Below are 25,345 nucleotides of genomic sequence, written 5' to 3'. Positions count from 1 at the left end.
ACTGAAAATTGCATCCCTGATAGGTCGAATTTTCCACTTGATGGAGAATGTGCCAGAATACTACAACAAAATACATAATGTGTTTCCTCTGCCTCTTCCCATTGTAAAACTTGAGAGTCATGGCATATTAACCAAAACCAGATACATCCATTGAGTTTCCATACTCTCAAGCAGTATAGGGTGGGGTGAAGCTGGTATTAATAGGTCTATTCATCACAATAAATGTTCCTGGTAGATGTGGGTGGTTCAGACTCAGTGAAGAAATGGCTCAGAAGTGATCAGTCTCCACCCAGAGAAGCAGGAATTTTTAGCAGGGAGTGTCCCACATACCGGTAATAAAAAATGATGGCTAACTGAAGTCTTTTCTTGAAGGGTTTTATTTTAAATTCAGGTGACCTGAGTTTTCATTACCACCAAGAGTCATTCTGGTTCCCCAGCTGTTTCCTAATGCAACTTGCTAATAATTGGTCTGTTCTCCATAGGTAAATCTGCATTTGATTAAGAGCTGGCTTTAGGCTGTCGTCTTCTCACTTCTGTCCCAGTGTGCCATAAAAAGCCCTATAAAATATGGAGGTTCTTGAGGGAGTTGGCGTCTGCAGCACTGACTGACACGAAACCAGCATTTTTGTGAATTTGTGTCATTATGTAAGTTGTACATTCTCTTCAGAAATTTATCTATTTATTCATGGGTTTAATTGCTATTTCTTTTACAGCAGGGCTTGGAGTTCGTAATGAGAAGTCTGTGCTGGGCGTTGTACCAATACATAACAGAGAAGGCAGCTCTGCCCTTGACTGCTAAGAGGACATGACGGGATGACAGGAATAACAAAAGGGGTGGAGGACAGAGTAGCAAAATGCTCAGAGATGAACAGAAAAGTATGTGTTTGCCCGCATTAAATAAATTATTTGAAATACAATGTGTTATGTATCAATATGCAGGAATATGCATTTTACAGTATTTCGTATCACATTTAGAGATTTACGTGGTTTTTTAATCTTTAAGGAAAGCTAAGGATTGTACAAAGTTTATTTCTGTACAGGCAGAATAGTCTTCTGTACCTAATCTTGCTTCCATGTCCCTGGGAGGTGTGTGTACATGGAAATCATTTTTAGGCTGGTGCAGCTGAAACAGAAAATGAGACATTGGTGGTGTCTGGGTTTTTAACTTGGATATCTGCTCATAAATGGATGTTTTGAACTCTCTGCTTGGTGGGGAGCAGAGGGATCATTTCTCGTTTTGAGTGACTGACCTGTATTGATGGTTGGTGTCAGCAGAATATTCAGAATCACTTGGCATTTTGGAGAACAGTGAATTGAGTCAGTTAACTGAAGAGGAGAAAAGCAAGCAAATTTCTATTTCGGTGCAAAGCCCAAAGATAGACAGAAAGGAATCTTTCCCCTTAAAGGTATTTTTTTTGGAGGATGGCAAGAGTTTGTATAGGGTTTGTGACACAAAGCAGTAACTGAGGTAAAGGCAACCTGTCATTTGCTGCCCACATTGTTTGCTGTGGCTTTGAGAGGCTTGTAGGCATAGCTTTGTATTTCATGGTATATTCTGCAGGGGAGGTTATGGACTCCCTGGAGGTGAGAGGAGCACATTCTTCCTGTGTCTGCTAAATGGGCTTTCTGGCCATTTTGAGTCCATACTGTGAAATCACAGAGACCAAGTGGGTTGAACAATGGACAGAAGTTGCCTGAGAAGTCTGGAAATGCAAATGCTTTCCCATTTCTTAGAGTAATGTGGATATTGGTCTCAGCTCTCAGTTTGTTTGCTGTGGGCTTTCTGCAGTGATTGAAGACAGCCCATGCCTTGGTGGAGGAATATTGTCTGTTCAGCTGTGCAAGGGCTCGTAATTTGATAGAATAATTCTGAGGTGGTCGCATTTTTGTGGATGAATGTGGAAAGTGTGTGCCACATCTCACCCTTGCTGTCTTGGATTTTACCATTTAAGCCTCCTGTTCACTGATTACGTAAATGCTGAGGTTTCAGTCTTAGAGCTTAATTTGTGGATCTTCCTGTTCTTAACTTTGAAGAAAACAGCAAACTCCACCACAGACCAGCCAGTGTTCACAATGTGACTTCTGGGTTGGCTTCATAGACTCTGTGGTTTGCACTGACCTCATGGGTGAGAGGTGGCTCGTGCCAGGGTGAGGTTGGACACTTGTGGACTCCTCTGAAATATGTGGCAGTGAAGAATTTGGATGCTAAATCACATTCCTGGTTGATGGTGGTGAGAACAGATGGGTAGTAAGTCAGGCTGAAGTGGAAAAAGCAGCCGGAGGCTGGGGCCAGGACTCTGCATTGGGCAGTGCTGGAGGGGAGAGAAATGTGGGACTGGTGAAATAGATGAGTCAGGCAGGAATGGTTCTGCACAGATTCCTGGATGGAGGAGGGAGTGAGGTGGATTACTGATGCAAGCTGGGGTCTAAGGCTGCTGCTGAGCTTCTGGTTGTAGCTGGCACAGCGCTGCAGAAATGCAGTGCTGTTTGTGAATGCAGCACTAAAGAAATTGAAAGAGTGTTCTTAAGAGTTTGAGATGCTGAATTGCCCTTCAAGTGATATTTCGAGGGAGTGGACAAGTTTGCAAAGAAAGTTGGAGTAATTTTGCTACTGTTGACTTTTAGTGGTGCTCTAACCTAATCTCAACCACATCTGCAAGAAGGAGGAAAAGGCTCTTGAGCACTGGGTGCCAGAGTTCCTACTCCAGGTCATCTTTTGTCCTGCCTGTGGCCAGTCTTCCTTGGGGATGAGCTGGGTACCAGCATGGTCCCCTCCACTTCCTGGGACCAGTCTGAGCATCCCTGCCACGGATATAAAATTATTCCAAACCTTGTTGTAGCTGCAGCATACGTGATTGAGCGGGAGGGGTGGGCATGACCTTTGCTTGCCTCTTCTTCTGGAAGTATTGGAGGCCACCAGCTTGCAGTTATTTTGGAGTCTGAGTTAGCCCACAGGTGCCAACAGTGAGCAGATGCAATTTGGCTTGAAAGTAACCCTTCTCTTGTATTTTTGATTAGTTCCAGTAAATAGCAATTTTGGTATTATGTAAAAAAGACTTGTCATGAGTTACATTGCTGGGTTTCAGCATTATTGTTGGTCAGTCTTTTTTAAAAAATTAACATTTTAGCTTTTTTAACAAAAGAGCTAAAGTGTTATGGCTTGGACTTTTTAAGGACATTATTCTTCTTTCTATTGAAATAGAAATGAAAAAGGGAAGAAAAATTAAAAAAAATAGTGTCTTTTCCATTGAGAAAGATTCTTTTTTCCATCCTTTTACTGGCATATGTGATGGCTATTTGCAAAAGTTTCTTTCATATTTTTAAGAGCCTTTTTTTCTTGAGGAAATGTTTTAAATATGGAAAACATCATTTTTCATTAACTTGATTTTTCATTAACTTAATTTTTGAGGGTTTTTTTGCTGTGAGCTCAGTTTACCAGCTGGAGCTACCTAGTTGGTCTCTTGAATCTGTTTTTGTCAGTGGATCACTGCATAACAGTTTCCCCTCTTATTTTTTTTGCCAGAGTAGGATTAGAATGAAAGAATCAGCCAAAAGATAGAGGATGCGCATAGATTGAACTGTTAGCCCAGATGAATTATGCAGAAAACACACATCTCATGCATGGTGAAAAACAGCAGGGGTAAAAAGTATCTTCTGAAGGTTAGCTTGTAGAGTGCAAATAAAATAACCAGATTGCAGCACTTTGGAGCAAATTTTTTGCTTCCCTTTTGAAATAATTGAAAAATCAGTTATTTTCATACAGTCATGCATAAGTATTTTAGTGTTGACCTTGCCTTTTCATAACTTTTTCTTGCACAGCTCTTCAAAAATTCCTTTACTGTTTTTCTCTGATTTTATCTCAGAACATGTGTTTTTGTCATTAATTTCATTCTTATACCTTCATTGTTTTACCAATTTTTTGTTGGCTTATAGTCTATCTGTGCGTGTCTTATTATCATTCCAGTTCAGTTTGTCCTACGAGCATGATTTCTTCTCCTTCCCTTCCTCCCCCCGTTTCCCCTCCATGACTCTCTTTGTAGTGCTAAGCTTTCTGATGGTTGGAAGAGTGTGATGGGGTGCTGATCCTCCTGTATTGTCTTGCTTTTGTCCCTGAACATTTCATACTGACCACTTTTGGAAAGAAGGCTCTGGGCTTCCTGAGTTCTTGGTCTGGTCTATCAAAGCTCTTTCTGTGATCTCATCAATCTGACTCTGTCTGGTTAGGGCTGTAAATAAGTGTGACTTGCTTAGTGCCACATCACAGACAGAAGGGTCAGCCTCAGCCCTCCATCTGCCTTTGTTGGCTGTTGTTTTGGTTGAGCAAATGAAAAGGAGGAAGATACTTCAGTTTTTGAGCTTGTCATGGAGCAGTATCAAGAGACTTTATTGGAAATTGTCCCTTTGCTTGTGTGTTGCTGATTTTCTTTTCTGGGAAGCTTTGATCATGTATTGGCTTACAGCACCTGCCTCCTGAGCATGAGCTTGTGGGCAGTCCACCAGGGACCCACAACGACTTTTTGCCCCCATCAGCCTTTTCCCACATGAGAACTGTAGGGTGTGGATTTCTTTTTTGTGCATTCCTAGAGCAGAAATGAGCTCCTCAGGCTGCTGTCTTGACTGAAAAGAATTTGCTGGTTAAAATCTTCGTTCTTTGCTTTTCAGCCTTTAGTTCTGAATTCTCCTGTAGAAGTCTAGAAATTTACTTTTATATGTGTCATTTAATACCAGAAGGAGTTGTGTTTAGTTTAGTGGCTGACTCAAGGGTTTTGAATATATGACATAAAAATGTAAGTGTATAATATAAGACTCATGATAAAGCTTCTCAATATGGGAATGGGATGAAGAGCAATATTGATGGTACAAGGGCATCAGCTGTACTGTGGCTGCAGGAAACCCCTTGCTGTTGGTCTGCTGGACAGATTGTGCACCAGGCAAGATGTGTTACATTGATCAGAAACAGTTGGTACCAGTAGCAGCTATTTCAGTTCTAGACCTGTTCATTAGAGGTCCTTGAGCAGATACCCAAGTGGTGAACTAGAGACCTAGGAAAAAAGTAAACCTGTTATCAATAAGGACCTCAAGTTGTGAGAGCACAAACAGGGCTTTGGAGGCAAGATTGTTTGGTTTGGACATACCTACAATTAGAAAAACAAAAATGTGCAAACAGATGTTTCGAGGTTTTGTTTTGTTTTGAATTAAAGTATCCAGTCCTAGCTCGGGGTTTTTTTAGGCCAAGTTCTGGTTCAAAGCAGGTGGGAGATCTTGCGACTGACTTAGAAAGCCCTGAAATGACTCAAAAAGTGAGCACCAGCATAAATTGTAGTGATACCCATGGACAACAATGACCTACAGATTCAGAATGGACAGGGAAGCTGAACTCCTGCCAAGTAGAATTCCTGCAGTGGGGCTGCTTTCACTGATCCTGGTCTATGGGCTGTGCATTATGTTCTGGGAGGCAATGCTGTGTGTCTGTTGCTTTTTGGATCCTGCAAGAATTTTGTTGTTTTGGGGTTTTTTTGCAGTCAAGTGAGCGGAGAAATTAGAAATCTGTTGCTGGCATAAGATTTTAGTAGGGTTGTATATGTGAATGAAAAGGAACTGCAGATTTAGTGTCCATGGAACAAGTCAATGGGATGGCAGTGAATGGCCTGTTTTCAGCTGACAGACCCTGCAAATTAGCTGTAAAAAAGAGTGGAATGAATTATTCTGACTAACAGATCTGGGTTGTTCACAAGCTACTCATTGACAACTGGAAAATGGAATAAGATATTTTGGCTGGTTGAATCCCTGCAGAATTATTAACCTTGAGAACAGTAGTGCTTGATGGGTGGGAAGACTGCTTCAAATAAATAAAAAAACTAGTTCAGGAGTTTTTGTTGCTTTTTTTCCTTTCATAAGTTGAAGTTTGGAAAGATACCTTTTACAGCAACTGTCAGGAAAAGTGAGTGTGATATGAATTGCCCTCATCCCCTTGAGAATCCTCAAAGAGCTGGCTGCTGTCAGTCTCAAAATGTCTCTTGATTTTGAGAGGTCATGTACTGATTTTAAAGGGCAAGAAAGAGGATGCCAGAAATTACAGGCCTGTCAGTCTCACTTCAGTGCCTGGTAAAGTTATGGAGAAAATTATTCTGGGAGGTATGGAAAAACACATGAAAGACAAAACAGTCAATCAGTCACAGCCAGCATGGCTTCATCAGAGGAGAGTCCTGCTTATCAAATCTGATTTCCTTGTATGGCAAGGTAACCCACCCTGCAGATCAAGGGAAGCCAGCTGATGTAACCGTTCTGGATTTCAGTGAAGATTTGGATACTGTCTGTCACAGAATCTTCCTGGACAAACAACACATCATGATGGGTGAACAAATGGCTCACGGTCAGGCACAAAGGGTTACAGTGAATGGGGTGACATCAGATGATGACCTGTCACTAGTGGGGCTCTACAGGGCCCTGTCATCAGCCTTGTGCTCTTCAAAATCTCCATAAATGACTTGGATGCAGGACTGGAAGGGACACTGAGCAAAATGGATACAAAACTGAGAGGAGTTGTTGACTCCCTCAGAGGCGGAGAGGCCCTGCAGAGAGACAAATCAGAGATATGGAGGCAATCCCCAACTGTATGAAATTCAACAAGGGAAAGTGCTGGGATGGGACAGCCCTGGATGTACAGACAGACAGGGGAATGAGAGGCTGGAAAGCAGCCCCATGGAAAGGGACCTGGGGGTCCTGGTCAGTGACAAGCTGAACATGAGCCAGCAGTGCCCTGGCAGCCAGGAGGGCCAACCCTGTCCTGGGGGTATCAGGCACAGCATGGCCAGCGGGCAAGGGAGGGGATTGTCCTGCTCTGCTCTGGGCTGGGGCAGCCTCACCTCCAGTGCTGGGGGCAGTTCTGGGTGCCACAATATAAGAAGGACAGAAAGCTACTAGAGAGCATCCAAAGAGGGCCTTGAGGATGGTGAAGGGTCTGGAGGGAAAACCTTACGAGGTGTGACTGAGGTCTCTTGGTGTGTTCAGGGGAGACCTCATAACAGTCTACAGCTTCCTTGTGAGGGGAAGAGGGGGGCAGATGCTGATCTCTTTCCTGTGGTGACCAGTGGCAGGACCCAAGGGAATGGCCTGAAGCTGTGTCAGGAGAGGTTTAAGTTGGATATTTTCACCCAGAGGGTGGTTGGGCACTGGAACAGGCTCCCCAGGGAAGTGGTCACAGCTCCAAGCCTGGCAGCGATCAATAAGTGTTTGGGCAGTTCTTTTGGGCATGTGATGTGGTTCTTGTAGGAAGTGCTGTGCAGGGCCAGGTGTAGGATTCAATGATCCCGATGAGTCCCATCCAACTCAGCATATTCTGTGATTCTCTGGTTCACCTGTGAGCCATCTGAAATGTATCTTTCCTCTTTACTCACTGGGCTGATGGGTTTCCAAGATGGAGGATTTACTTCTTCCATGCCCACTTCTCTGAGATGTTTCTGACACTTTATCTCAGACGCTGAATTTTGTTTTGACTGTCCATTACTTTTGTGAGTTCAGAATACAGATGATACAGGTTTGGATTGCAGTTTGGGGCATGTGAAAGGCACTTTGGAGAACTCAGCAGGGCCCTCTGGTCTGCTCAGGACAGCAGGGCTATGCACAGAGATAACTTCTCTGTTGATCAGGTGTATTACCTCGAGGAAATACTTGCAAGGATTAAGGAGGACATGCCAGTAGCTGACCCTACATTGTTTCACTTGAAATACCTTGGGCTGCTGAGCTGCTGCTGAATCTAGAGTCCAGGAGAAAAGTGTTGCATGTGGCAGCCCTCTCATGTGGGAGGAGGTGCTGGGACTGTTGGGGTCCCCAGTTCCAGCACAGGTATTACAGGAGGATCTCAACCATGATCCTCAGCTGCAGAAAAAGAAAATCTAGCCCAAAACCATACTCAAAAGAAATGAAAATTTCTTGACAACTGGAAATGCTGTTTTTCTGCCAGCTCTATACCTGGCTCCAATTTCATCTCCTAATGGAAACAACCTGCAAGATCCTAATAACTGGCTGACAGCTTGGGACAGAAGAGGTAATGGCACTGCTAAATGCAGGAAGGAGATTTCATCAAGGCTTTGTCAACTGCTCTGCCTACTCATTGATGTGAGGCAATGACTCCACTGTGGATCTGTGGTCTGGCCCCAGGTCCCTGTCTCGGACTGGATCACTCTGCAGTATGGATGTGATCTGCATCAGCTGTGAACAGATGACATGGGATATAATGCTACTTCGGTGCTTTTATGTTTGCCTTATGTTGCTTGTGGAGGCACAGACTGACAGATGACTTGGCCAGGAGCCTGCCAATACAAAGTCAAATACGTAGCAAGGAGTGCAGCAGGCTTCAACCACCAGAGGAAATTTTTCCTGTATCTTGATTCTTTATCACATTTTTTTTTTATTTGGTAGTGGGAGTTTTGAAACTGGATTCACCATACCAGTAAACCACAGCATGAGCATTAATACTGGTTTTCATCCCCTTTCCTTCTGCTTCGTTTAGCTAGGTGTTTTGCAGATCTGACCTGGAGCTTGGATTCACACACACTTCACTCAGCACCACAAGGGGCCTACAAGAGCACTGAGGATGTGATGTCGAGAATGGCATCCTGGAAGTAGAAAGGCAGACAGAAACCTCTAAATTGTCTCTGCCACCAAGGGATGTAGGTTGTGAAACTCCTCTCTCAGAGCTAGAATCTACCATCCTAGCTTTCCAGCATCTTCAGAGGTGCTTCTTTTAGTCCTGAATGTTATTCCTTTTAAAATACATTGTCTTTCTTCTTCTTCTGTTCTTGAGATTTTTGGGGTTTTTTTGTTTTTGTTTTTTTTTTTTTTTTTTTTTTTTAATTTGGTGGGTTTTTTTTTTCCTTTTCTGATGCTTAAAACCAATTTTGCCCTTTTTTTCATGCTGAAATTCTTGGCAGTTTATAATTAGAATTACAAATTATATATTTGTTTAGAAGCCCTGTCTACAGATCCTTTTTTGTTCTAATGAACCTGAAGAAGTTAATATAAGCAATTTTGTAGTATGAGGTAAGAACTTTCAAGTGTTTTTTGTAAGCTCTTAGATGTGTTCATAAACAGTTACCCCAAATATTCTTTATTAAGTCCCCAGAAAATGGTAGGGTGGGTTGGCCTCAGTCTTTCCAGAATTCTTCATTCCTGATTGTAGGCACACATGTGTACAGATATACTGATGTGCCTAGCTTGTGTGGCAGCTAAATGTGTACGTGATTTCATTGCAGCTCTTGTAAGGTGACTGTCTCTCTTGCTTCTGCATTGCCAGAAAACCTTGTTGCTTTTGTAATTTTTAGGTTAAATATAGGTAGACCTAACATAGATATTGCCCATATCAATCCATGTAAATGCATGTAGATGTAGAAAAAGGAATGAAGTAGAGCTGTGCAGAAGGCAGAACCTTGTTTTGTTTTTTTTTTTTTTTTTTCTGTATCAGTATTGATACATTAAAACAAAGGGGAAAAAAGAAAAAAAACCCAAATCCCAAACAAAAAACTCAAACACCCTCCCAAATCCCCTCAACATTCTGTGGTGTGAAGACCCTCTGGGCTTTTCTCAAATCTCTTCTCCAGGTCTGAGTGAGAACAGGCTCAGAGATTTGTTGTCTCTTAACTTCTTTTAAGAGGGTTTCCTTTAAAAATCTGTTTATGGTTGGGGAGGACATGCCTGAAAAAATATTTGCACATAAAACAGCTGTTAAGTGAATCTCCACACACTGAGATCAAGAGAACGTGAAGAAATATGTACTTCCAAAGACCTCTCTGCCAACTTGGAGCCTCCTTCAGAAAGTAAATACAATCGCCCTACAAGTCTCTGGTAACTTAGTTACTGAAAAATAAATTGAGCTACTTAGACCCTTGAACCTTCTCTTTTTTTTTCTCCCCCTCCTGCTGGGTCTGAAGCAAATGCATAAAATTGTGCTGGAATGATATGCACTGAAGCCAGATAGATTGATTTTAATGTTTCTTTGGTATGTTGTCAGCTAGTGAAGCGCAGGCAGCGATGGAGTTCATCTGTGTGTGAACTAACCACTTCCAGTGGTGCCGCCGCCAGCCTTCCAGCAATAAACTAAAACAAAGCCCTTTTTAAATCTCCCCTTGCTGCCACTTGCTGAAAAGATCATCACCTGTGAGGTGCTGTGGGAGGTGAACGACAGTGTTATTAAGGACTTTTTCTTGTTTATAATTTTATTTTTCTTTCCTTCTTTTGCCTGGCCCCCAAAAGCAGAGGGGTTCGCTACGGTGGCATGACTCAGTTTTGCTCTGTTTTTGTTTGTTTGGGGGTGTCATTTGGTCCTGGTGTCCTTCTAGCCAGGGTGCTCAGGTTCCAGTTCTCTGCTGGAACTTCATGGCCCTTTAAAACGCTCTGTAGCCACAGCCAGAAGCAGTTGGTGGTGCACTACAGATGTTTTTACAGTTCGTTTCCGAACAGCTGCTTTTTCCTTCTTTCGTCTGTTTTTCCTTTATTTATCAACTCCCTGAGGGAGGCTGACTGCTCACAGCCCTGGCAGGGGTCCCTCCGTAAGAGCCGTAGCACGGAGCCCGGGGGCAGACCCCCAGCAGCACCTGCTACTGCTGGGGGGGGTCACTTCAGCAGGTTGCAGTGAGCCCAGGGATGGGGCTCTGCAGGCTCAGCCATGGGCAGACAGGCAAATGTACCTGCAGCTTCTCCTAAAATGGTCTGGGGAAAAGATGGAAAAGCACTTGAGACAAGGGTTGGTCATGCCAGGGTGCGTCTGTGGTGGCTGGAGCTGTCCTCTGCCTTGAGGGCACACCATCTGAATAGCTTTTGTCCAGCTGCAGGTCCTTAAATGAGCTCCGTGGCTTAAAACATCATGGCACATGCCCTATCTGTCATCCTGGCAAGGAGTGCATGCTTGCTCACCTGCTGCTGTCATCCACCCACAGTGTTCCCTCATGTGCCTTCAGCAGAGATTTGTCCTCTACTGAAACAAAAAGTTTTGATGGCAGGTAGTGGGCAGAAGGAAGAATGAAAACAAGCCAGAGGGCCCTATTTGGCCAGCTGACAAAAATCCCCAGGCGTTCGCGACCAGTCCTTGGCTCATGAGATGGATTTTTTCCCATTCGTATTCCCTTTCAGCAGGCAGATTTCTGTGGATTGTTTTGGGGGAAGAAGTCCAAAGATGAATCCTTTCTGCACTTGCCTTCTAACAAAGATGTTTGTTTCTTAACTTGTTTGCAAAATCACGAATATATTTCATCTGCTGCTTTTTCTTTTAATTTTTCTTTATGGTGGTTCCTTTTTTCATCGGAGTGCAGGAAAAGTGAATGCTGTTGGAAGGCTCCATGGTTGTTACAGCCATGTTTGCTTCTGTTGTGTGGGCCAGTAAATCTGAGGCTGCTTTTTCCCAACAAGGTTTCAAGTTTTATAACAGCAGCTTTCAGATGTCTCATGACTGGAGGATGCTGATGGAATGGGTTGGTTGACGGTCCAGTCCAGCGTTGTTAACTCGAAGGCCTGTCAGCTCTTTTGTCATTATTTTGTCAAGTCTGGGCTGGGCAGATAATTACTTGTGACATCTTCACAACTCTGAGAAATAAGATTTAATTTTTTTTTAAGTTCAGACTCTCAGAGCAGCAGCTGGAAGGTTGGATGCCGAACCAAAGGGTTTGCTGGATAAAGAGACAAGTGGTAAAATGATTTTGCATTTTGCGATTCTTTTGTAAAAGAGCTCGGCTGGCCACCCCTAACGACAAGTTAAATCGGCTGTGTGGTCTTGCAAAAGGAAGTGCAAGACACTGCCATTCTCTTTTAACAAATGGCCATCGTGCTCTGGCTGCTTGCAGAGCATGGGGAGTGGAGGCAGCTCTGGCATGGAAGGAAGAAGCACTGAGAAATCAAATCCAAATAGAGTAGATTTTTATGCAGGCTGGCAGGGAGCTTTGTGTCCTGGAGAGGCATGACAGGGCGTCTGAAGGAAAGTTGTGTGCTTGAGCTGATTTCTGGGGATGCTCAGCAGAGGGTGAAGTGGAGCTTGCCTGTGGCAGAGGAGCAGCAGGGTCAGAGGGCACCACCACTGCTTGGCGTCCTTCCTGTCCAGGGGCAGAGGGGAAATGCATGAGGCTGGGTGAATTGGCTTGGACTCCTATTCAATATGTATGTGCTTGTGCACCAGGGAAGCCAGAAGGTTGCAAGGATACCTGAGAAGAGGGTCAAGGCAGGAATCTGGTGGCACTGACCCTCTGGGCTGGAGTCAGAGTGCCCATGAAAGAGAGTGACGTGTAAGTAATCATTGTGGAGACATCACCATGTCTGTCCTTCATGCCTGTTGCCTAGTATCCTCACACAGCTGGATCAGAGACGGACCCTTGCCTCTCTTTCACTTGAGCAGACTACTGTTCTGCAAGTGGTTGGAGGTGATTTCCCATTTGAAGCACCTTCCAACTTAGCTTTTGAAAGAGAAAGTTGCTTTTTGTTGGCATTTGAGTTGTGTCAGTCCTTTCAATGCTGCCCTTTCTACATCACTGTCACTGTTCTGCATCTCCCATGCCAGATTAAGTGGGTTAAAGCTGAACATGCCAGACTCGTGTGGTGTCGTGCAAAATTAAATGCCATTTCTTTGCCTGCTGAGTCAGGAGGGCCAAGAACAGGGATGGCATTTGCTAGTTAAGTCATTTCCATACTTTGAGTATTTGGCAGATTTGAGTTCTTTTATCTTTCTGTTGTAGCAGTTGATTTGTTTCAGAGCTTATCTGCTGCTGAAGTAAACTCTTCAGAGTTAGTGTGGTGAGATGCAGTTTGGTATCAGCAAAAAAGTTATGCAGCAAGTTTTTCCTATGATTTTATCATTATTACAGCATTTGCAGTATTAGGAAATGTGCTATGAAAAATATTATAAGGCTAGAAAGGTGTATTTGGCTTTCATATTTTTGAAGGTGTTCTTTAGGGCAAAACCACTTTTTAAGGTTAATGAAACAGTAAGAGTTGGGATTTTTTTATATCCTGAAGTGAGGCACCTGTATTCCTAATAAATAAGAGATCTGATTTCTTTTTTCAGTTTATGTGGGTTTATCAGTCCTGCCCAGATTCTAGCTTAGATAGACAGCTCCCCTTTGAAATTTACTTGCTTCTGATTTAGGTTTGAGCACCACAAAAGCTTATGCTGATACTTCAACCTGTGTACTCAGAAAAGACTCATTAAAATTTGAGTGGAATGAAGACAACTTGAAAAGCTGTGCATTTTGGAGGACTGATGAAGCATTTGGGTTCAAGTGAATGAGAGCACTGCTTTTTTCTGTGTAGCTTGAGAAGCATAACCATGCATCTTCCTGAGAGCCTCTTTCTGCAACCCCCACCTCTTACAGAGTAGATACCAGCTGACTTCAGTGAAAGATCCACGCTGAGAAGCTTTGTCACCCATGATCATTGCATTTCAATGACTATTTTAAAACACTGTGTAGAAGTTCACCCTTTAGAGAAGATTATGGGAAAGCACTTAATTTCACTTCTGTTTAGGATTATTTTTGGCCAACTTTTTTTACCAAAAAGGGCTTAGTTTCAGAATACTAAATGTGAAAATCTGTACTGAATGACTTCATTTATTAACAACAGAAAAACTGTCCCATATGCTGAACTGGCAGGGAAAACATATTTTTACATAATAGAATTAGAGTAGAAAATATTGTTCCCTCTTGGAAACATTATAGCATATTAAATATTAACTTGGGAGCTACATTTCCAAACAGTTTGATAGTGAAAGCTTATTACACTTTGATGTATGCTCTAGTATCTTTCATTTATGTTGGTAGCAGGCATATTAATTAGCTAAGAAAATGTCAATTGATGGCTGTAAAATTATGATTCTGTATCTTGCCACTCCTGAGTCTTTGAGCAATTCTCAGGGACTGCCTTTGCTTTTGTGGAGCTTAAAACTGGAAAGGCAGTTTTCCTGGTGAAATAAGTGAAGGAAACGCATACAAGACTGGTCTTTTATGCCTTAAGAGGTACTCCAAGCATTGAAATTTATGAACATACTGTTTTGTTTGGTTTATGCTGACATCTGGAAGCCTTGATCTGAACTGGCGTTCTCCTGTTGTGCAAGGCACTGTACATAAGGATCAGTCCTTGTCTAGGAGAGTTCACAGTCTAATTAAAACTAGATTCAGTGAGTAGATTTGCCAAAAATTCAAAAGGGAATGGGAAGAGGGAAATGGTAAAGCACGGTGGTTTTTGTTGTCTCTGGAGTCACGTTTAAAAGCCCCCAAATTCATAGGAAATTGTGAAAGCAGTATTTTAAGTTATGAAACTCATTGTTTTGCTGGTGTACTTTGCATTTTTTCACAGTTGGATTTCTACAGCTGTGTTCAGATGAAGGTTTGAAGGTTGCAGTGGTAGAAAGATCTCCTGGTGGGAGCCTGGACAAGTGCACAGCTCATGGAGGCACATCTGCTGGAGTCTTGGACCCAAGTGCTGCAGCCTCAACTGTCAGCAGCTCAGTCTGCAAAGAAACAAGGCAGAAAACTAATAGAAGTCTGCCTCTGGGCACCCTTGACCAGACATTTAGTACGTGCCTTGACCTGTTCATGATTCCAGGTTGCTCCTAGTCCTCTCTCTGCCTCTGATTACAAGCAAGTTGCAACCCATGTTGCTGGTAGGAGTGAGCCCTGCTGGAAAAATGCAGGTGTTGCCTTGTAAAACAGGAGGGTTAAACCACTACCTGGTCCTCCTTAGGAGTCCTGTGGACAGGTTTGGAATGAGCAGCAGCAATACACACTCTGCTGTGCTGTTCCACTGGTGTCCTCCCTCCTCCACCTGGGGATATGGTGGCTGCATCCCTCTTGTCTGTTAAGGAGCTTTTCCACAGGGATTGGCAGGGAGGAATCCTTCTGAGATGGCTTTCCATTGCCATTTCTTCTAGAACCTGAACTGGGAAAAAACACTGCCCTTCCCATCCCTGTCCCCCTCTAGAAAGGTTACAAACGTTTCACCAAGAATTGTTCAGGGCACACTTCAGCACAGCAAGACCAGTAAGGAGAAATCTTTGTGGAAGCACCTGCATCATAACAAACCTGCTGTCACTAATAAAAGTAAGAAGTTTCTTGTAACTCTGGATGTATGAAATAAATCTTATATTCTGTTTTTATAGTTAAACCTCCAGTATTTTTAATATAGACAATTACTGGAGATGGGGAGGAAAGAATGCTATTTGGAGTGATGCCTTCAGGCAGTAAATGAAGATCAGAAAAAGTATTTGAAGACTGGCCTAAGCACGTTTTAACAATACTGAAAGAAACCAAAGGCAAAATTCATGGTGTTTTTTGTTAGCATATTAAGTGAGCTTTTGTTATCATCCTGACTGTCTGGTCAGAGAACGTTTTATTCATTAGGCAGAGCAAGTTGGAGTATAAATTCTTTTTTTACTCTTTGTGTTGCATTGTGTGTTAAATGTTCACATGTGCTTTCATGAACAATGAGGACAGTATCTTGGGTCCCAAGTAAGGTAGGATTTGAATTAAGATTTTTGATGTGGAACATGCACAGATGAGAACTAATGAATGCCTCTGTCGACTGGGATTGTAGGGAACTCCTTGAAAAGCCTTCAGGTGTTCTTAAAATCCCACCCATGAAATATCCTCCAAAATACCTCTTCCCTCTGTCTGTCACAAATCTAGGAAGTGGTGCGATTTGTCATGGAGCTGTTTCAGTCCCAGACTCTGTGACAGCAGCAGCTTGCAGGCAGATGGTTGCTGCTCTGATTTGCTTCACTTGCCCAGACTTCAAATGAGACTCTGTGTAGAGTGAGATTTAAGAGCACCAGAAGCTGAGCCCACATGGCTTGACTTAAGGAGGTGATGGGTTCCTGTGGCCATCCTTGGTGGCAGTGGGGTTTGCAAGTGGCACTGCTGCTCCAGGTATGTGTAACTGAGCCCTTGCTAAGGCTGTCATTTGCATCTTTGTCCAGAAAAGCTCCCGTTCATTTTGTTTGCCTTTGGGTTAGACCCTGTGTTTGGCAGGCTGTACTTAATCATGCTGTCACTGCAGGACAGCCTATTTGTTCTTCACAGTCTTCCCATTACCCATGTTTATGGACTGTCAGCAAGTGCCGCCTCTCTGTGCCCACGCTGTCTTCATAACCAGATGTTTCCACAACAGAAAAGGGGATTAGTCACAGGAGGAAGCAGGTGTGTCATATGTAGGAAAGAGCGTGATTGAACAGTGGTATTTTCTGCTTAGGCTTCTCCAGGGAACTGGAGGAGTCATCCTCAGCACAGCATCCCCTGTGGTTCAGCTGTGAGGCTCAGAGACAGGAATACCCCCCAGGCTAACACCTGCATTTTCTACAGAACCATGCTGCTTTAACTTACCCATGGGAAGTTTTCTCCTTTCTGCTTGTAAGCCTTAGGAGGAGGAGAAAAAAAAAAATTCTTGAATTCTCAGTAAATATAGTTATGCTATAATTCTTTTGTCCTTTTTTAGCTAAAGGCTTTCTGTGTCTTTCTTCTTGAAATTGTTGTTTTTTCTTGCTGAGTTTTGCCACCCCCATGGTGGCTGGGAATCTAAGCACCCTTGTCTGAGGAAGGTGCTGTGAAGAGGAGAAGTTTCATCTTGCTGCTCTTGGTACCACCCAGAGCAGGTGGGAAGGTCTTCTCCTCCTGTTGCTCTTCTGTGTCTGTGCTTGCCATGCTATGTTTGTTCCTGACTGCTGGTGAGCCAGGAGCCAAATGTGGGTTTCCAGAGTGATGCTGTAGTTACTGGGGTCATTTTTACTTAACCATAGCAGGACCTTGTTTTAGCAGCAGTTTTTCTCACATGTCAGACTGCCCCCGCTTGCAGAGGGAAGGTGTGTACCTTGATTAAGGCTGCACCTTGGCACCCTTCTTGCTTTTCCCTATATCAAAATGGCCACATACTTCTGCTTTTAAAACCTAGGCTGCAGTTGCTGTGGAAGGCTTTGTTTCTGTTTAATTTAAAAGCTTCATTTTTGATTGTTATGTTGCTAGACCAAAGTTGAGCTCTTTGTCATTGTCTTTTGAGCTGTTGAAATGTGAGGAGAAAAACCTGTGAGAATTTGCACAGTGAAGCTGTTTTTTGCCTGGTTGGGTGTGAGTGCTTTTCCCATCCAGATGAAGGGAAAATTGTTTCCTCTTTACCATGTTTTAGGAGTAAATTTCACCTTCAGCTGCACCTGTGTTGCAATTACTCCCATGGCAAAAGGAGACAAAATTTAGGCTTTGATGCTCTGATCTGCTATGAGACAAGGTTCAAATGGATTTTTCCTAGTCACATGTTGCTTGTATATTTATTTTTCTAATATACTCATCAGTAGTTTTACGAAATGGCTGAAAAGGTCCAGAATGTAAGTTTATTGTTATACTACTGTTGTTCAGTCAATTGAAAGCAAAACACTGCATTAATTTTGAAAGAGATAAAATAAGTAGTAGAACTTTGTACCTCACTACCCTTCCACAGTTGCTCTGTATATCAACTGCAGTAATGAAGTAATAACACAAAGAAAGACAGTCACCTCCCCGGAGTGGTTTCTAATTTGCAAGCAGAATTTATGGGGGGTGTATTGTTCAGGAAACTTATTTTCTCTATGGCAGATACTGTAACCACGTTTATGAAATGATGTGTCACTGAAAATAATCCCTTTTATTTTGACAGTTTCTGAAACCCCCTACCCAGTTCGAGGATTATCTTAATCTGGATCAAGAGATACAGATGAGAATTTGTAGGAGGCAAATGTATTTAGGGGTGTTTTATGTACTTCAGGCAGCTAAAGAGTATTCATGGACAAATTTTGCTGATATCCTAATTACAGTGAGTATCCAAAACGAGTAAGGGTAGATGCCGTGCTCAGACTGTGTATTTAATCCTGTGACACGAATGGATATTGCTAACAGGGTCTCTCTTCTGTCTGATGGTCATCCTGGCAGCACTCTGCCACACACCTGGGGAGAGAAAACTGACAGAAACAACAGGGAAGAAGCACCTGGGTGTGCAGTTATGTTATATTATATTGTGAGGTGTTGTTCTTGTTCAGAGGAGGCATGGGAAGGTAGTGGATCTGTTCAGAGACTTCTGTGTTGCTGCTTTCTCTAACCTCCACCATTCAGAGATCCTATCACGAGGATATGGCTAAAATATTAGATCACTAGTAAATGAAAGTTGATTATGAGGAGGATGGCAAGACACAAATGATATGGGGAGGTTTGAATGCGAGTAGCCTTTCGCATTAGCTAGTACGAACTAGGGGGTTTTGCTCACAAAGCATAGCCAGTCACTAGGTGGGATGGATGGCATTCAAAGATGGTCTCGAAGTAGTTTTGTATTCTTTCTGTCAGGAGCAGGAAGCAGACCTTCTCTGTCAGTAAAATTTTATTGAAGAAAGAGCCTTGTTCCAACTGGTGACAGGGCCGGCATCATCCCTGGAGTAATTGTATCCACCACAAAAGGGATTTTGTGTCAAAGGAGCCTGACCCAATTCATCAGGTGGGTGAGGGGCTGCTTTAATTGGTCTGAAATTATGATTTTGGTGATAGACATGGAGAGCAATGAAGTTAGGCTTGGCTAATTGCAGGCTTTCTGAGTAGCAATTAACATGTCAGAAATGTAGTTATGCTTGAGGGAAATGCTGATACTTTCCTTGCCTCCTATTTAAAAAAAAAAAAAACAAAAACCAAAACAACAAAACCACAAATGGAAGTCTCCTGTAAACTAATGCAAACAATCTGGTAATGCTTGGGAACCTGTTTGTCAGTGGTGTGACCCGATGGCTGTAAAGTGGGCTGCCAGCAGCTTTAGCTTTGCTCTTACTGAAAGCAGAGGGGATCACGCTGTGTGTATGAGCCTTGCTAATGCCCCTGGCAGCTGTAAGAATTGCCAAGTCTATAAAAGCAGCTTATCTCCTGAGGAGGAGAGCCCCCTCACCAGCCCCTTCCAAAATTAGAAAGATTAACTTCCTAAGAAATGGAGAGTTATTCTGCCCCAAACCTACGGTGCTCATTCAAGCTAATCTCTGGAGGGCTGAAAGGCCTCTTGTCTGTGATTGGAATCATATGATAAAGCCTTGCTTGCTTTCTCTTTCATTGTGCCAAAAAGTTTTTCTTGCTTTTGATCTAGCTGAGAGCTGAAGTAGCTTTTAGTCTGTTTATGTGTCATGTGGAGCATTTTGAGACAAGAATTTTGGGTCTTGTCTCTGGGTTTCTGGCATGGTATGTCCTCATACCCCATGTGGTGCTCTCTTCAGGCATCAGCTGTACCTTCCCCTGCCTCGTGATGGTTAAGACCACCTCCCAGGGAGTTTTTCCACTGACATGGTGGGGCAGAATGCAGACTAAACAGGGGGAAAGTTATCTCCACTTGCAGATTATATTCTGTGGGCTGAGAAGGAGAGAATGCTACAAGAAACTGTGATCACCCCTCTCCTGTGTCCTGGCCCCATGCTGGAGAATGACACTTGTGTCTTCTGCTGTACTCAGGCATGACCTCTAAAAATACTGCTAGTAAGCACTGAACTGCAATAGTAATGCATAGTAATCAAGAGGAGCAATGAAGAATCTTTGCCCCACTTTTCTCTGTGATCTCCTAATACTTGCCTGATGAACACCAAGTTTACTTCTGAAGAGGTCTAACTTTGGCATAGATGCATGAAGGCTGTAAATGTTGTGATTTTTTCCCAAAAAAAGACTAACTTTCCACTTTATTAAATGCTTGAGAGTCTTTTACATCAAAAATCTGTTACAGATTTTTTCCTAAGAACAAGCACTCTTTCCTCCTCCCACACAAAAAAAAAGTCCCGAGGAAAAAAAGAAATCTTTCCAATGTTCAATACCTCAGGGTTGTAAAAAGGCAGCAAGCCCTGAGTGCATGGGTGACTTCTCTGCTCCCATGGACTGGATCTTCATTGCTTTGCAGAGCCATAGCACACAGTCTTTGCTTGGACATGCTAAGATTACATTTCAGAAAGGCAGGAGAAGTTCCTCCACACTGTGTTTCCCATGCTGATGCGTTCGCCCATGATGCTGCAACCATGGGTGTCTGTTGTTGCAACCTTCCCCTCTTGGCATCAAGAGCTGCACTGGGAGGTTTATGGCAGAGCCAGAGTGTGCTAATGCTTGGCTGGTGCTGGGGGAAGCTGAGGGCCATGATGTGGGCTACACACTACCCCAACAGTTGGTTACTCTGTTCTTTCCCAGGGTGCAGGAGATTGGTACCACTCCTGCTTTGTTTGTTGCCAGCTGGGATTGAGGATCCTGGGAAATACTTGTCCCTGAAAGTCCTGAAGGGAGCAAGAAAAGAGGAATTGCAGGACTTGTGGTTAGTTGAGCACTTAATAATTTGGGAACATCCAGGCAGACTCTCAGACTCTCTTCTGATAAGATGAAACACTCTAAACTGTGTCAAAAATGAAGCTTCCAAAACCATCTGAATTTGGATCACGGCTCAGACCTTGGCTCCCTCCTGACCTTGTGTAAATCATGTAATTTCCCCTAAGAAACATAAGGGACCTTGCCCTTTGAACCTGTGGTTCTTGGCTCATCCCTTTTCTGGCTTTCCTGTTCAACTCCTGGAAGCCATTCTTGTTTGCTGTCAGGTTGGGGAACTGACTGCTGTGTCTTTCTTCGCAGAGCAATGGGAGAAGAGTCGTTCATTCATCTGGAAGCTGGTTTCTGTCACAACAAAGTTTTTGCCTTCCTGAGTTTTTTGGTCTGCCTTGCTGGTACAAAGTCAGAATTGCAGTTAAAGTCCTGACTAGCTAATGTCACATGAAGAACAGAACATTTTGGAGTAATGGAGGGAGGATTGATATTGTTTTCCTGAATCCTGAAGACATGTGATGTTTTGGGCAAGGGAGCCTCTTATCACTCACTGAGCATCCTGAAACTCTTCTCTATATCAGGAGAAGAGCAGAGCAGCTGCCTCGCTCACTTTGTTTGAAAGAAACAAAAATACTTTTCGCACACGCTCTGTACTATGCTGCATGCACATATTTGTACCATTCAAAAGCATTGTTTTTTAAAAAACCCTTGTGGTTTCCCATTAATTGATCAGAAATACAGTAACCAGCACCACTTCAACTGTGCTTTGCTTCCTCCATCATTTCTATGAAGGATGCTTTGGTGGTTGTGTTAGTGGAAACTGTCACTGAGGGCTTGCCTTTATTTTTTTCTTTCTGTGATGATTATAAAAACTTGATGTTTCTTAAACCATCTGTGATATTTAGTGCCCTATTGTTTTCCTGCTTTGCAAGCAGGAATGGAGAAATGTATATTTTCCTTTACAACAAACTGGCCTTTGTCAGATGTTGACTCACTTGGTGAGTTGGACTGCCACAAATGGGCTCGTTGTAAATGTCTTAACAATGTGTAGTTCATGCCTATTGTTTTTTGAATTATGAAATTATATACTGATATACAGATGTGAGAAAGGCTCTGGGTCCATTCAGTACAGGTGAGATTATTATCTAGACAGTGATTAGCTTGAATAGGAGACTGGACTTAACTGTTTCACTATGATAACTTTACACCATTCAGGCATTAAGATGCTGATGTTGGTTTTTGTATTTTTTTTGCATTACCCAGGTTGCTTTTCTTCTCACAGCTTATCTCTGTTTTAAATAGTTCAAAATAGATGGCATTTTAATTATACAGATGGATCAGATACTTTGGAATGAAACCAGATCTTTCCCAGGGAGGGTCATGCTGAAGTTTTCATGTAACGAGAATGACTATGAATCAATTACTTAGGACTTCATTATGACGAAACAAAACAAACATGGCATCAACAGAGAGTTTAGCAGCCTTTGTTTCAAAAAGGAACTTGCAGAACCATTTAAGGCAAAATAGAATCCCAGAGAGAAGCATCAAAGGGTTCAAATGAGAGCATAAAATACTGTACAATGAAAAATGTCACAAGAGCTTCAATGCCTTAGATATGTATGTGAAAAATTTCAGGCTGAGCCTTCCCACACTATGGGAGGTCATCAAGTAAAGCAGAGCTAGCTCTGTTTATCTCCAGTCAAAGCGACACATGACTTCATTTGGGTTTTAGTCTCATTACTGCTGAAGTGTGAAGTGTCAGGTTAAAAAGACTACACGCTTTTCACCCCTAGGGACTGCTCTGTTTTAATGGGTCAGGTCAATGCTATGGCTCAAAACATTTCAAACGATTAATGTTTAATACATTTTAAACTGAAGTCCTTGAGAATACAAAATTAACCCTGTGAACGTCTGTGATTGGGACTTCTTGGTATTCAACTGCTTCAAGGAGTATAGTGTGCTATTACTGCTGGCAGTGGAGGGCTGAAATAAAACCAGAAGAGCATATTTTTTTCAAACCCTATTGTTCTTTACTGAGTGGTCCTGGCAGTCTCTATTCTCTTGCATCCTCCAAGGTTTCCAGGATGCATTATGTTACACAAACACATCAGTCTTGGGCTATGAGAGGAGAGCAAGTGTCCAACATAAGTCAAGCAAGAAAGTGTTGCTGCTTTTCAACTGGGAGTTTCCCATTTCTGACTTTACCTTCTACATTCCTTCTGTCATATACTGAAACTGAAAAAAACCAAAAACCGAATCGAACAAAACCAAAACCAAACCAGACAAAACAACAAAAAAAAAGGGAAAACAACAACAAACCCCCCCCCCCCCAATAAACAAAACTGAAGCCCCCAAAACCCTTACCCAGAAGGGTGAAAGTTGCAGTTTCTATTGCCATTTTAGTGGCAAAAGAATAGGTGATGGAGTGCCCTCCTAATGCCCACAGTTTAAAAACCTTCCATGAGCTTTTCCAACATACCACACAGTATCTCTGGTGACTTTTGGCATTGTTACTGTAGTGGTAGATGTCTAAAATGAGTAGCTAAAAGAAACTGGTGTCTTCTTCTACCTTGTCAGGAATATCACTTTTGGTGATGGTTTATCATTCCTTGTTAAGTCTAAATAATTCAGTAAAGACTGGCGAAGAAACTGCTTAATATACTGCCTTTTTTGGAGTGGCATGTGGACAATTTGCCTTAGTCATAACTTTAAAGGAATGCAATAGTCTCTACAGTCTAAAATCTTAAGAGGAACATATTTCTATGGTGGTAACATTCTTCATTCAGATCTTTCCTTTAAACCTAGACTACTGGCACATTTATTTCAGAAAGGCATAGATTATGTCAGTGTTGATTTTGTGGCTGTGTAAAACAGTGGGAAGATGAGTTAAATTAGTGTATATTGCTTTGTGGCTTACTTTTTATATGATTTAGCAAAAGGAAGCACAATCAATTAAATGTTTCTAAATTAAAGATCAATGTTGTTCTTCTAGGTGTATCATCTCTTAAGGTCCTCTCACAGCTTCTGTTGTTGAATGTCAAAGGAAATATTCTGATCAGCAAGGCCTAATGGAGGGATCTTTCTAGAACAGGATTATGAATCTTGTAAATCTTTCTTTAGGAGCCTTTTCCACAGTCTGGAACATTAAGCCGGTGTGTCACAATCTGGTACTCTGGACTCAGTGGAACAAATAGCTCAGATGAGATCCTGGTTTTGAATTTTATTTTTTTTATTTGAACATTTGTTCTTAGGAAACAGGCTTTGAAAGATGTTGATATTTCCCCCTCCCTGCCAACACTGGAGTTGTCTATTTTTATTTACTTTGAGAGGCAGGGGAAATTGGACAATTGGCTGAACCACAGTAACCAGCATCACCCGCTTCTTATTATTTCTGATGCTTCCTTAAACTTCTGAAATCTTGAGACTGTAAGGAAAGCATAGAGTCGTCTTCTTTTTTTTTTTTTTAATTTGAAAACCACATATAATCTGGCAAAAATTCCAGTGCTTTCAAGCAATGACAGGATATACACTCTTGTCTTTGATCCATACATTGGGAGGGGCCTCACCCCCTACCCCATCCCCACCCTCCTCCTCTTTACAGTTTAACTTGGACTGTCAGAAGTGGTTTCAGTGTATAGTCCTTTGCAGACAGAAATAGATCTACATCCCTGCAAGAGCTAATTTGGCTGGCAGTCCCCAAAAAGTAAAGCTTATGGTCTTGGTTTTTGCATCCCAGATTACCTTGCTGTGAGATGAAGCACTTTTTAGCAAATGAGCTGTCCCAAGGAAAAGTGGAAGAGCAGCTCTCAAACTGGGAAAAGCATGCACTGTGTGGATACTGTTTTTTCTTTGTGGTTGGGTGCAGGCAGAAAAGGATGAAAATGTGGTTCAGAAATCAAATGCAGACAACCTCTGTTTTCCTTGGAGGACTGCATAGAAAGTGTGTGTGTGCAGGAGACATTGTTGACCACTGACCACATCCCACTCACCACCCATTAGGGATTTTCAGGGTCTACAAGCAAGCCAATGGAAGAGACTTCTATAGTTTTTCTTTCTTTGGGTTTTTTTTTTCCTTTCTTTTTTTATGAGGGGCAGTTTATTATGAGTATCTCCTCTAAGCTTTTGCAGCTGGCAAATTTGGTTTATATCTGAACTTGAGGCTTTATCTAGGCTGGGAGGGGGTGGGAAAGGTTCCATAGACAAAGAATAGGGAGTTTATTCTGGGCATTTGCAAGTTTTTCCTGGGGATTTAAACTGTTTGTAGATCTAAACCTTGGATTCAGCTGCCCTGTGGAAGGGGATTTGTCTTCTCTGTTTTCACTCCATCCCCAGCATTTTGAGTACAGTAGCATAAAGCTTTCAAAATACTGCACTGAATAGTCTCAGTCTTAAAAGGCTTTATTTCAATGTGTGGTTGGCTAAGTCTAGACAAGTGGCTTAACCCCATTCAACTCCAACACATCATATGTTTCTAACTCACTTAAAACTTGCAGTTAGAAGTTAAGCTCTACCCTCCTGGGATCTGAGCCGGTGCTTCCAGCCCATGTCCTGACACTCCAGCATGCCAAGGGGTGGCACTGAGTTGGCAGAGCACTGGCACCTCCCAATCACCCTGAGCTTGCATGAACACTGCTGTGGCCAGTCAAACTTCTGTAAACAGACTCTAGCAGCAGTCCTCTCATTAGACTTGATCACATGTAAAAGAGGCTAAAGTTCACATTTTCACACTCAGAGGTTTTAGTCAGCTTTATAAATTCCATTTGATGTGCTTTCCAGCTGGGTTTGTATATATCGTAAAAGACTTTTTCCCCTTGTCCAGTTAATCAAAGCTAAATCTAACATGCAGAGGAAATTCTTATTTCCAAAATTCTTACTCCCTTGATGAACCACTGTGCTTGATAAGAAAAAAACGGGTCCTTGCCACTGCTTTCCTGGTGAATGTGCTGGGGGTGACTGGGGAGCCAGTAACTTGTTTCCCTCTCTGACTTTTCAGGTTCCTGAGAGGGAAGCACACATCCTCTCCTCCCAGTGTCTCA

The 25,345-nt window shown here is 42.6% G+C and overlaps 1 protein-coding gene and 1 long non-coding RNA gene across 2 annotated transcripts in view; one reads left to right on the top strand and one right to left on the bottom strand.

The window, feature by feature from the left end:
- BMP6 (bone morphogenetic protein 6) overlaps positions 1-25,345 on the top strand; it is an 89,515-nt gene that overhangs the window by 20,459 nt on the left and 43,711 nt on the right. The window lies entirely within an intron of this gene.
- Positions 425-1,305, bottom strand: LOC135303415 (uncharacterized). The gene is made up of 3 exons (XR_010364906.1): positions 1,251-1,305; positions 1,060-1,123; positions 425-558 (listed from the first exon to the last, which is right to left on the bottom strand). It is a non-coding gene; the product is annotated as an uncharacterized LOC135303415 (long non-coding RNA).

The sequence above is a fragment of the Passer domesticus genome, chromosome 1 (assembly GCF_036417665.1).
Source record: "Passer domesticus isolate bPasDom1 chromosome 1, bPasDom1.hap1, whole genome shotgun sequence".
Taxonomy (NCBI): domain Eukaryota; kingdom Metazoa; phylum Chordata; class Aves; order Passeriformes; family Passeridae; genus Passer; species Passer domesticus.
Note: the sequence above shows the minus strand (reverse complement) of the source record. Positions and strands in the feature narration are given on the sequence as shown.